This window comes from Staurois parvus, unplaced genomic scaffold (assembly GCF_062004578.1).
Source record: "Staurois parvus isolate SC_StPar_1 unplaced genomic scaffold, SC_StPar_1.0 ptg000175l, whole genome shotgun sequence".
Lineage (NCBI taxonomy): Eukaryota > Metazoa > Chordata > Amphibia > Anura > Ranidae > Staurois > Staurois parvus.
Window position 1 is genome coordinate 11,501,981 of NW_028317971.1, and position 13,200 is coordinate 11,515,180.

The 13,200-nt window shown below is 42.6% G+C and overlaps 1 long non-coding RNA gene across 1 annotated transcript in view; it reads right to left on the reverse strand.

Annotated features, from left to right (window-relative positions):
* The window catches only part of LOC149462437 (uncharacterized), a 56,075-nt gene that overhangs the window by 20,514 nt on the left and 22,361 nt on the right, over nucleotides 1–13,200 (reverse strand). The window contains exon 3 of the long non-coding RNA XR_016312660.1: nucleotides 9,962–10,023. This is a non-coding gene — a long non-coding RNA (uncharacterized LOC149462437). The remainder of the gene's footprint in view (nucleotides 1–9,961; nucleotides 10,024–13,200) is intronic.

The following is a 13,200-nucleotide window of genomic DNA, read 5'->3' on the forward strand; positions in this document are numbered from 1 at the left end:
CCGCCTCCTCATGCTGCTGCCAAGTCCAGAGTCTCTCATGGGTCCCTGTACGGCCTCCCATTGCTGCTGCCTCCATCGCCACACTCTGCCATGTGCCACTTTCAGGTCTCCTCACACTGCTGGTGTGTTCCATTTTTTGTCATAGGGTGCTGGCAGATTACGGGCCTCCCATAGCTGCTGCCAGGCCCCTAATCTGCCATGGGCCCCTATACCGCCTCCTCATGCTGCTGCCAGGTCCAGAGTCTCTCATGGGTCCCTGTACGGCCTCCCATTGCTGCTGTCTCCATCGCCACACTCTGCCATGTGCCACTTTCAGGTCTCCTCACACTGCTGGTGGGTTCCATTTTTTGTCATAGGGTGCTGGCAGATTACGGGCCTCCCATAGCTGCTGCCAGGCCCGTAATCTGCCATGGGCCCCCGTACCGACTCCTCATGCTGCTGCCAGGCCCGTAATCTGTCATGGGCCACTGTTGTCGCTTGTTGGCATATTCCGCTCGTTCAGATGCTCCTTCTCCTGCTACTCCTCTTCACGGATTCCGTCAGCAGTCTTTCTTGGAATCCGTTTCCAAGAGACAACAGTTTGCGAGCACGCACCCGACGGTGCAGAAGCTGAACGTCCTCCTGTCCAAGTTGCTGCTGCCAGGCTCGTAATCTGTCATGCGCCCCTGTACCGCCTCCTCATGCTGCTGCCAGGTCCAGAGTGTGTCATGGGCCCCCGTACCGACTCCTCATGCTGCTGCCAGGCCCGTAATCTGTCATGGGCCCCTGTACCGCCTCCCCATGCTGCTGCCAGGTCCAGAGTGTGTCATGGGTCCCTGTACGGCCTCCCATTGCTGCTGCCAGGCCCGTAATCTGCCATGGGCCCCTGTACCGACTCCTCATGCTGCTGCCAGGCCCGTAATCTGTCATGGGCCCCTGTACCGCCTCCTCATGCTGCTGCCAGGTCCAGAGTGTGTCATGGGTCCCTGTACGGCCTCCCATTGCTGCTGTCTCTATCGCCACACTCTGCCATGTGCCACTTTCAGGTCTCCTCACACTGCTGGTGGTTTCCATTTTTGTCATAGGGTGCTGTATGGCCTCCCATTGCTGCTGCCTCCACCGCCACACTGTGGCTCCACACTCTGGTTTTGGCCCCGTGACTGCCCAAATGAGTGAAGTGTGCGGTGATTCTAAGATCGACGGCACTCATCTGCATGTCATACTGACTGACAGTATTATTTCTCTTCCCCAGCAGACTCCAAGGGCATTTAAATTAAAGGTACAGTGTTCTGCACTAATATTAAGTCTCTCTGAAGCCTAGAAACACCCTTTTTTAAGTTAAATTCACAGCGAATTTATTCGACTCGAATCGAATATTGTCCACGAATTCGCCGAATCAGTCGAATCGAATTTTTCATTTCTTCGCTCATCTCTAGTTATAATACCAGTAACAGTTGACTGTGGAATATTTAGTAACAAGGAAATTTCAAGGATAGACTTATTGCACAGGTGGTAACCTATCACAGTACCATGCATGAATTCACTGAGCTCCTGAGAGCGACCCATTCTTTCAAAAATGTTTGTAGAATCAGTCTGCATGCCTAGGTGCTTGATTTTTTCAAGGAGCTTACAATCTAAGGTACATATCACACATGCATACATACACATACTAGGGCCAATTTGGAGAGGGGGCAAGTAACTTACCAGCATGTCTTTGGAGTGTGGGAGGAAACTTTCAGACTGTGTCCTGACTGGGATTCAAACTGGGGAATTCTAGTGCTGCAAGACAGAAGTACCAACCCCTAAACCGCTGTGTTGTTCTATGTTAGTGTTTGGTTAAAGACAATTCAGGGGCTCAATTCACAAAGCTAAACCAGGATACAAAGCCTTGCTTTTAAAAATGTGACAGTTATTTACAGCTAAGTCCAAAGAGATTTGAAAATAACAGCCACATAGCTAAAATGAAGATCCTTATCCTTGTGTTAAAGCCTTGTGATTTTATCCTAAAGAAAGTTAGGTTTGTTACCTAATAACACCATTTTGGCTGTTTATTTAGAAAATCATTTTAATATGTTGTACACTTGTCTAATGTTTGTATAAAGTCTAATGTTTACAGATGCCATCTGACTGCCCATTGCTTCCAGATGACAAAACTTGACGGGAATTTGGAGTCAGCCCTACTTTTGGCTAGTTTCGAAAATAACTTAAAACATCTTTAAAGAAAATGTTTTATTAGTTGAATCTATCAATAGCTGCGGTTTTGTAAAAAAGTTTGTTAAAAAATTACCAAAAACTAGCACTAGCCATACTATTAAACAACAATTGCAGACCATCAATAGGCAGCCCAAAGGTGATTCAATTTTCTTTTCTTCCATCAATAGCTTGATTCCCTCATCAACAGTTATTGTTGATAAGAAATTTATCCTGCAGTACTACAGTGTTCTGCTGAAGGGTGGGGTGGGGGCAGAGGCATGGGGAGCTTTCCTGGCTGGCAGAATACAATTATTACTGCTATCGGCTATAGCCATTGGCAGTAATAACACGTGAAACAATCTGACAGGTTGGTTGTACCTAAGTCAATCGATATATTGATTTGAGTACAATCAGCCTGCCCATGCATGGATCAAATCTTGGCCAGTTTATCAGGGACTTTTGATCCATGTATGGCTGGCTTTACACACCAAACTAACTATTGTTCTGCTTATAAATAAATAAATTTGCAACAAGATATAATGATTAATGAAATAGCCTACTCGGATGCATCTTGCCATAAGTAGGAAAATACTTTTTTCCGGACTGTTTTTTGAGGTGGTAGGAGTGTTGGGAAGTTGTTTCCAGGTTGCTGTTAATTTCTACTGGAGGTAGACAGTAAAAAAAGTATTACCCCAGGGCTGCCTGGTACATCGTGCTGGAAGCATTAATTTCACAAAGACTGGGTCCTCAGATATATAGCCAGCCTCAGTATAAGTTTGTTATGTGTTTGGCTGTGAGCCGCCTTGTTTATTGAAAAAAAATGTATTAAACTGTAACCTCAAAAAACAAATGACTTTGCTAAGTGTGCCGTGTTTGGGAACTTTCTGTATGCATATCCAAATTAATTAAATTGTTGCATACAATGTTTAGAAATTCAAATTTGTGGAGTGGGCCACACGAAGCATGCTTGATGTGGCTACCAATAGTCTCTGAGTTTGTCCTCAGTATCCAGTTCTCTGAATATTTATAGGAGCCTGAAAAGCAATATACATTTGCATGACCATGATGTAAATATGTGCAAATATATTGCAAGCCTGACAACCAGAATAATTCTATGAAGTATACAAATCATGTCTGCTCTCTGGGGAAAGGAAGGAATGGAGTTATGTGATTACTGTATCCCATTTTCATTTTGCATCGTCTATTGATTAAAAAGATTTGATGTTAGTTATTAACCAAGGGATGCCAAATCTTTTATGTTTTTGTATGACACAGTTCATCCTGCATTCATGTGGATAGTAGGAGCGGATGCCATAAAGACATACTAGATTTTCTTTTTCTGCCTTTCAGGGACTGTTAGTGCCCCATAAATCCCAAACACACAGCGAAGGGTGTTTTCTCCTTAAAATTGCAATGGGAGTCAGTGTTACAGAAATAGATCAGCAGAATCTCTACTGCCCTCCTCCATTTCAATATTTGTATGCCTAATTTCCTGTTACAACAATTGTGCATGGTATTTGAATATAACTATGCAGTCCACAAAGTATAAAAACTATGCACAGCCATCAATGTTGCTAGGCCCAGGTGCTGGCTGTAAGCAGGGGCAGTAGGCTAGTCTGCCACTTGGTGGTTCTGTCCCAAAATAGTGCTGGTAAAAGAGAATAGTGTAATCAGGTGCTAGGTCCCTTTCAGTTTGAACTCTCCTGTAGTGATGTCATGGGTAAGCCAGTGCCCATATATTAGCCAGGTTGGGAGGAGCCTTAGTGCAATTGGGGCATGGGAGCCAGAGACCCCACCTGCATACAGATGTAGTCAGCTATGTGAAAATCCTGGACAGGGCTGGGGGCAGGGAGAAGTAGGCCTGCACCCAGAAGAGCCAGCTGTAGTCATCCTGTCTCTTATGGTAGTGGGGGCTAGAGCGGGTTGCAAAAGGTCTTTTAGACCAGGCCAAGTGTTCCCTAGAGTGAGTCTATCCCCCTGGAGGATGAGGGTGATGTGTACCCAAGCCAGAGTTGACTATAGTGAGCCTGTCTCAGGAGACTACCTGTAGGGAGCAGTGAGCTAGAGTGAGTACTAATGACTCAGAAAGGAGACAGCCTGTATGCTGCTTTCACATGTGACTGCTGCAGATTGTCCACTATATGTTATTGACAAAATGCTGTCAAGTGACCCTGGATAGTATGTCTATGTGATGTGACTGTAAATGCCATCTTAAATTAACATCAGTAAAGTTAAGCAAATCAATCTTTTTGTGTGGACATTCCTTCCTTGGGGTATAAAGGTTAATGCCTGGGAGTGTCGTGAGAAGGCCTCTGGCATGAAGATAGGCACAAGATGATGGAGGGTTAAAGCCTCAAGCAGCAGGGTTGTTGGACTGTTAAGGAGAAGCGGGACAGTGACTTGCTCTAGGAGCCAATACACAGCTATTTGCAAGCCCCCTTACATGGGGGCCCATGGTCTGGGTTACTTTTAGGCACATTTTAGAGCTATGTGGGATTCCTTACATAGCTGTAAATTGCCATATACAGACCTCAGATGCAAAGTGTTGCAGAGTTGAAAAAGATTTTTCCAGGGTCCTCCTTGGCTCTGATGTGTCACTGGACACAACCAAGAGTAGCAGCTGTGTGTATGGCTCATTGATTAATAATGCTGCATTTAGATGCATACACAACTATCTGCTGTATGCAGCTAAACATGGTGTTTTTTTCAGCTTGTGTGAATGAGCCTTGTGTGTATGGACTTATAGATTACTATAATGCTGCAAATAGATGTGTCCAAAAACCATCTGCTGTACACTTCATGTCATGTCGTAAGAGATGAAGAAGCAGTTAGTATGAACCCTGGGAAAGACACAAAGGCCCTGGCAATATATAGAGCTCAGAGACATATTTATTATTTGTTCATAACTTATTTGATTAATGCCTTAAGCATTTGCATAGCTGTCAAGAATAATTGCTGTAATCTAATATGCTTTTTTCCTGAGATCATCAGTTCCATCTAGTGGCCAAAATGCAATATTTTCCTGAAATACCTCAATCAGGAAAATACCACATTATTACCACTGGATAGAGCTGATGATCATAGGAAATACAAACATTAGATAGATTAAGAAAATTATTTGTGATGGCTGTGAAGGTGATCAACTTAAACAGTCACCTCAGTGTATAATAATTTATTAAAAACCTGTATTTCTTCTTTATATAGTTTGCAATTATCTATATACAATGGTAGCAGCCATATATGATAATTACATGTGGAAGTTCCATTGTACTTTTCAGCTCCGATTACTGCTAGTCTACCAGAGAGTGTCTGGAAACAACAGATCAGAGCAGTTTTTAAAGATTCTTAGCCACATGTGGGACCACATGGTTTAGGCTGCAAATGGGGGGAGGGCATTTATCTTTTTAATTATGGTAAGAAATAACTATGTTTATCACAAAATAATTTTTTTCTTAATATGGTGATTTGGTAGTGCTGATATGTCCCCCTTTGTATTCATGTGGTTTGTGAATCGTTATGATAGAACTACTTAAAGTGGAACTTTACCCTTAACAACTTGATGAAAAATAATGTTCTTTAGCACGGAACATACATTCCACATTAACCACATGCCGCCCAGCCACTGTAGAAATACGTTGGCAGGGCGGCACGGCTGGGCAAAACCACGTTTTAAAACGTGTGTTTGCAAAACAGGTAGGGGGCCGCGGATGTCAGTCGCCGGGTCACAGCCGGTCATTACCGGCTGTGTCCCAGCGATTAGCGGCAATCACTGACAGAGAGCAGGGCTGCAGTAGCTCTGCTTTCTGTCAGTTCCCTGTCAGCTCCTGACATGCTGAGCTGGAGAGAAGAGTTTATCTCTACCGATCAGCGTGTCCCCTGTGCAGTACACCCCCCCGCCCCCTAGTAAGACACTCCCCTCACACAGTTAACCCTTTCAGTAAATTAAAAAAGTTAACCCCTTCCTCCCCAGTGCCATTAGTGCAGTGTCAGTGTTTTTTTTTTGCACTGATCACTGTATTGGTGTCACTGTGGATGTCAGTGACCCCAAGTCAGTTCCCACCCAGTGTCAGGATGTCCGCCGCAGTCCCGCACTCCCACCATAAGTCGCTGATCGCCGCCATAAGTCACTGATCGTCGCCATTATTAGTATAAAAAAAAAATTAAAAATCCCAGTATCTTTACCGCCATTTGTAAATGCTATAACTTTCATGTAAACCAATTAATTTACACGTATTGAGGATTTTTTTTTAGCAAAGACATGTCGCAGAATGCATTTTGGCCGAAATTTATGCCGAAATTTGATTTTTACATTTTTTTTACTGGACATGTTTTATAGCAAAAAGTCCAAAATATTGTTTTTTTTCTTCTCAAAATTGTCAGGCTTTTTTTTTATAGCGCAAAAAATAAAAAACGCACAGGCGATCAAATACCACCGAAAGAAAGCTCTATTTGTGTGAAAAAAAGTACATACATTTCATTTATGTACCATATTGCACGACCGCACAAGTGTCCGTTAAACTAGTGCAGCGCTGTATAGCAAAAAAATGGCATAAATTGCAGTATCTATACCAGGGGTGGGCAAACTTTTTGACTTGAGGGCCGCAATGGGTTCATATATTGGACCCGGGGGCCGGACCAAGAGTAGATGAATGATGTGTATGTGTCATCCATAGTAAGTATAGTAATATTCCCCCATAGTAAGCATAGTAATTCATCCCCCATAGTAATTCATCCCCCATATAGTAATTCATCCCCCATATAGTAATTCATCCCCCATAGTAATTCATCCCCCATATAGTAATTCATCCCCCATATAGTAATTCATCCCCCATAGTAATTCATCCCCCATATAGTAATTCATCCCCCCATATAGTAATTCATCCCCCATAGTAATTCATCCCCCCTATAGTAATTCATCCCCCATATAGTAATTCATCCCCCATATAGTAATTCATCCCCCATATAGTAATTCATCCCCCATAGTAATTCATCCCCCATATAGTAATTCATCCCCCACATAGTAATTCATCCCCCATATAGTAATTCATCCCCCATATAGTAATTCATCCCCCATAGTAATTCATCCCCCATATAGTAATTCATCCCCCCTATAGTAATTCATCCCCCCTATAGTAATTCATCCCCCATATTAATTCATCCCCCATAGTAATTCATCCCCCCTATAGTAATTCATCCCCCATATTAATTCATCCCCCATAGTAATTCATCCCCCATATAGTAATTCATCCCCCCTATAGTAATTCATCTCCCATATAGTAATTCATCCCCTATATAGTAATTCATTCCCCATATTAATTCATCCCCCATATTAAGTCCCCAAGTCCCCCCTGTGTCAATTCACTTACCTTTGCTCCGCGCGTTCCTCTCGCCGTTCCGGTGTAGCATGAAAATCTGTCTCCTATGAGGATCTGTCCCCCTCGACGTATCTGCGCATGTGCCAGTTTCAGGCATTAGCAGCCGATCGGCGATCTCCGGCACATGCGCAGATATGGAACAGGGGAACAGATCCTCATAGGAGACAGATTTTCATGCTACACCGGTCTTCAGGGCGGACTGTGAGAGGAGCCTAGCTCCGCGGGCCGGATTAAAAGGTCCGCCAGGCCGTATACGGCCCGCGGGCCGTAGTTTGCCCATTGCTGATCTATACCATAGTTTGTAGACGTTATAACTTTCACACAAAGCAATCAATATACACTTATTGGGATTTTTTTTTACCAAAAACATGTAGCAGAATACATTTTGGCCTACATTTATAACTAACTTTGAGTTTACTATATGTTTTTTATAGCTGAAATTAAAAAATATCGTTTTTCTTAAAAATGTTTGGTCTTTTGTTGTTTATAGCGTGAAAAATAAAAAGCGCACAGGTGATCAAATACCACCGAAAGAAAGCTCTATTTGTGTGAAAAAAAGACTTAAATTTTGTTTGGGTGCAGCATTGCATGACCGCGCAATTATCAGTTGAATTAGTGCAGCGCCGAGTAGCAAAAAGAGGCCTGGTCATTAAGGGGGGTAAATCCTCTGGAGGGCAAGTGGTTAATAATTATACTACCAAAATTAATGTGTGCTGTAAATTACCTCTAGCATTGTTCCTGTTTCTTCTTGCTGGAGGCTGCCATTTTGCTGAAGCTCAGAGCCCTGAGCAGAAGTAAATCTTTATGCTGTCAGCAGACCGGCCTCTACATTTTGGGCACAGTGACAAAAAATAGAGAGCAACTGAACATATGCAGAGCAGGGTGAGACAGTGCTTTACTGGATTTTATGCAGTATCTGCACTTGTTTTTAACACAGCTATACCTACAGAAAGGGCAAACATAAAGGAATTTTTAGACTAAAGTTCCACTTTAAAACCAAAGCTGGCCATAGATGGATTAAAATTCATCCGATTCAGCAAGAACCTGCAGATTTGTGATCCATGCGTAGCTGTTCTTGTTTGACAGAAGTTGATTGTAGGCAGGGCAGCTGTTACAAACCTCGGGGCCCCATACAGCCAACCTGACAGGGCCCTCCTACCCAAACAAAAGTTTACTATGCTTCGGTTTATGAATGAACACATTGAGTGATCAATACTGATCACTCATTGTGTTCATTCAGAAAAGGAAGGGGCTGGTAAATGTGATATATTTACCGGGCCCTTCCCCCCGCTCTCTATCCTGAAGCATCCTATTGTGTGCTTGCAGCTGCCAGTGGAAAGAAGAGGAGGGAAGCCGGCAGCACTGTGGGGGTAGGGGCAACATATGGTGCACAGGGAGGGTGATGAGTGCAACCAAGGGGGGCAACCGATCCCCTATATGTCTCTCTCTGCAGCAGCTGAAAGTCAGCAGGAGGAATAGGAGAAGCTTTCCGCTGCTGCAGAGAGAGCCATTCATCGGTTGCAGTAATTGCCTCACCCCTGTCATGCCGATCACCCTCCCTGCCCACATCTGATTCACCCAGCTGCCTGGGCCCCCCTGTTGACCTAGGCCCCATACAGGAGGACTGGTGGTACTCCCTTATCTACAGTCCTGATTGTAGGATCAACTTCTGTTGAACAGGAATGTTGGAAAGCTCTTGTGGATCAGTGGCTGCAGACTCTGATTAGTGTATTATGACAGCAGGAATCTCAGCATACAATGTCTTAGTGGGGGAAATTCCTCCATACATTTCATTTGTGTGAATGGACACATCTGATGTTTTTTTTTTTACATTCAGGCAGCGAATTAATCATTTATGGCCAGCTATAGAGTCGTACACTTTTAATTTATTTCAAGAAGTGCATGGATGGGAGGTTCAGAAACACTACCCTAATTCTACATCTTATTTTTATTTACAAATGTTTGTTGCATCACAATAATTGCAGAAATCTATTTCTCTCTTTTATTTATAAGATGATTACTAAAAAGTATTATTTTCAGACTGTGTTTCTTTGTGTACTCAATGGTTAGCCTGCTTGTACTCTTGTGTGTCTTTGAGACAGATTCTACAATAATATCCACTCAATGTTTATCACATTGGATTTCTGCTACATGTCATCTTATCTCCTACCCTTCAGTGTGACCATAAGAATGATGGGGCATAGCCGTATCTGGGAGCTCTGGTCAGCAGCATGTAAGAGCCGTCCAGAATACAAGAAGAGACTTTTTCATTGTGTATTAGATAGCTAAATCATTCTTCACACTTGTCTGCTGCTCTATAAAAAGATGTCATCACCATTCACTATAATCAGTATATATCTTTTAGCACATTTTGTTCCAATCAATCAAATAACTAGGAGAGAAGATCACATTACCTGGATGTGAAATCTTGCCTTTTGGCTTTTCGGCAATTGCACTCTGTACAGAGCGTCCATTCCTGCAATTGGTATAGGGCAATAAAATAGCTGTTTTTCAAGGTCAGTCAGTGAAGCAAAGAAACACAAATTATTAGTACAGATAAGCAGTAAAATGTAACAAATTCTAGGATATTGCAGATACTTCACTTTGAGAAGAACAAAAAGACATAACTGTCCTTTGGCAAGACTTAAATAGTAAACCTTGGAACATTAAATACCTAACTCAAGCCAGTGTTATCTCTTGCCCACAATTTATGGGGAAACCAGGGAATGGACAAACTAAACCAGAAAATAAGTGACAGCACTTGAAAGTGTTAATGTTCTTTAATATTAGCAAGTCTGGGTTAAACTTGGAAAAAGGTACAAGGGGCTGTTGAAAAGAACAATAAAATGGTTATCTTGTATTAAGAATATCTAGGTGATTGCAGAAAGTATTGTAATGGTTGCTCCAGCCAAAGTAAAGTTGAAACCCAAACTGATTCAAAAGACACAAGTGAAGTTTTGCACTCATTAAATATATTTACTATTCATTAAATATATTTTTGAAATGCGAGCAGTGTAAGTACCTGAATTTGACTTCGTATCAGACACTTGCAGCTTCCTGTACAGTCAAAGTGAGAGAGAGAGAAGCAGCACAAGGAGCCAGTGAGTTATGCTGCCACGCTCATGTGCTAATTAGTAGCATGCTGATAGGAGGAGAAAGCAGTGGGAGATAGAGATGAACTCATTAGTGTGCTGTTTTTTCTTTCGCTGTCCAGTCACAGGCTGAGGGCCGGACAAGGCGCCTTCTGCAGCCGAGAAAAGCAGGTCTTCTTGCCTGCCAGGCAGGACTGTGCTGTGGGCAGAGCTCTTTAAATTTCAGAATTGAACAGACAGGAATACAAATCCTTTGTCAGGTAAAAAAGCTCCCAAATATGCATTTTCGTTTGAGTATTTTCTGGAGTTCAGCTTTAAAAACATCAATTAATGTATTTTTAAATTAATCAATATGTGCAGCCTGAAAAACAAAAATCAAATTTAAAAATTGGAATTTTGTACACACCACAAATCCTTTTCTTGGAGTTCGTTCTGGGACACATTACTCAGAGACATTTGGGTTATACTGCAGCCTACAGGAGGATTTGTACACTAGCACCAAGAAAAAAGAGTGACCAGTCTGGTTTAATCCCTCCTACACCCAGCACACCCTAGTTTTGTATCAATCAGTGCTGAAAGCAAGTCCATAAACATAGGCCCTTTGCCTTCAATGAATTCCAAGAAAAGGATTTTACAATGAAGACTGAAATCCAATTTTCTTTCTTGTTACACGTTTCAGAGACAATTGGGATGTCCTAAAGCAGTCCAACTTAGGAATGGGCAATAAAGCAATTAAATACTAACAGACCCACTATAAATAACAGAGAACTGAAGGACCTTATACTCACAGCTGGCATCAGATGAGGCCTGAACATCCACCTGGTAAAACCTAGAGAATGTGTGAACAGTAATCAAGGTGGTAGCCTTGTATATCTTGGAAACAGTTGCCTGATGCAGAAAGCACTCACACATCTAGTAGAGTGTGCCTTGACAGGAAAAGGTGGCACCTAATCCTTAAGACCATAAGTGTGTCTAAACCATTGAGAAATGGTGGAACAAGAAGCTGTTTACTCTCTTTCAGAGGAATGTCAGGGATGATAAAGTAAGAATCATTCTTTCTAATAGAAGCAGAGGCTGTGAGGTGGACAAGCACAGCGTGAACTACATCCAGACAATGAAGGAAAATCTCCTTCTCATATACGGGGGCCAGACAGAGGGACAAAGGTACAATGTCATGGTTAGGGTGAAAGACCAAAACCACTTTAGGAAATGTAGGCAGGTGTCTAACAGTTACTTCCCTCCAATATGGAAAGTGTGGGTGTTCTTTGATGCTGAAAAAGACTTGTCTGTAGTTTTTCAGTATTTCGAGGCTCAGGGTTTGTGGTTCAACTGGCCTCCTTGCTTGGGTCTGGCCTATACTCACAGCTTGAAGCCTGGGAGTATACTTCTGGGGTGATGAGAATTCTTATCTACACCATAATTTAAGGATGCCAGTATGTGCTCTAAACACTCCACTCCAGGGCTGGAGCCCTTATCATTACTTTAGTCCATTGCCCTTATGTTCCACAGTCTGGCATCACAGCCATGGCAAGTGGCTTCAATGGTGGGAACAGCCTACTTCTTAAAAAACTACTTCTCAAACTAATATTGGACTGTGAAACACTTGGGAGGTGTAAACAGTTTATTGCAAGCTTTCCAGTCTTGATACAGGATATCTGGGAATAATGAGTGCATAGAGAAAGTTTTAGTAGTCCTAGGGCCTCTAAGAAATCCTTGACAGGTATCAGTACTATTGGACGTTACAGACTGCTCCTCATCTTTAAATCAGTATGTACCTCATCAAAAAGAGCCAAAGTGGTCTCTCTAAGCCTAGGAGTTATGGACGCTGTCTGCAACTCCTCAGGTATAACATCACCTGGCAAATATTTTTGAGACTGTTCAACAGATAGAGCCTCTGCAGCCAAAGACTCAAAGTGGCTAAGTCTGCAGGCAAGCCAGATAATGGTTCTGCAGCAGAAGGTGTTAAGGTATACTTATGTGTACCACAAATTCTCACTCAATGTGATTAGAGTGAGTGATCAAAATTGTGGTGAATTCCTCTCAGGTTTAAACTGAGTATGGGTCCACACCCCATGGAGCTAAGGAAGACTTCAAGGAATGTAAGGATTTTGTTGAGAGGGAGCACTGCAGGCCACTCTGGAAGTTAGTGGATCATGAGCTAAAGGGACTTGATACAACAGGACTGCTTCCCATGTGTTTGAGATCCAATATATTGCACTGCAGGGACAACCTTAGGTACTCAGAAACCAGCTGCTGGAAGCAGGAGAGGTTCAAAGCCTGGAGGTGATCAGGCGGCTGTAGGAGGCAGAAAGGACTATCTGAGGTAAAACAATGTGTCTGATGTAAATAAGAGCAGTGGCAGGAATGTGCTACCTCACATTGCATTAAGGGAACAAGAGCGCTGAGTATGTGTGCAAGACATTACACAGGTATTTATACAGACCACAGTATTTAAACATTTTCCATGAAAAACCAAAAGAGACTGTAGATAACAATGATGCCTAATGACTCTAATAAACAGCGTAGATAACCTATTCACAAAGTGAGCTTTTAAAGACTGT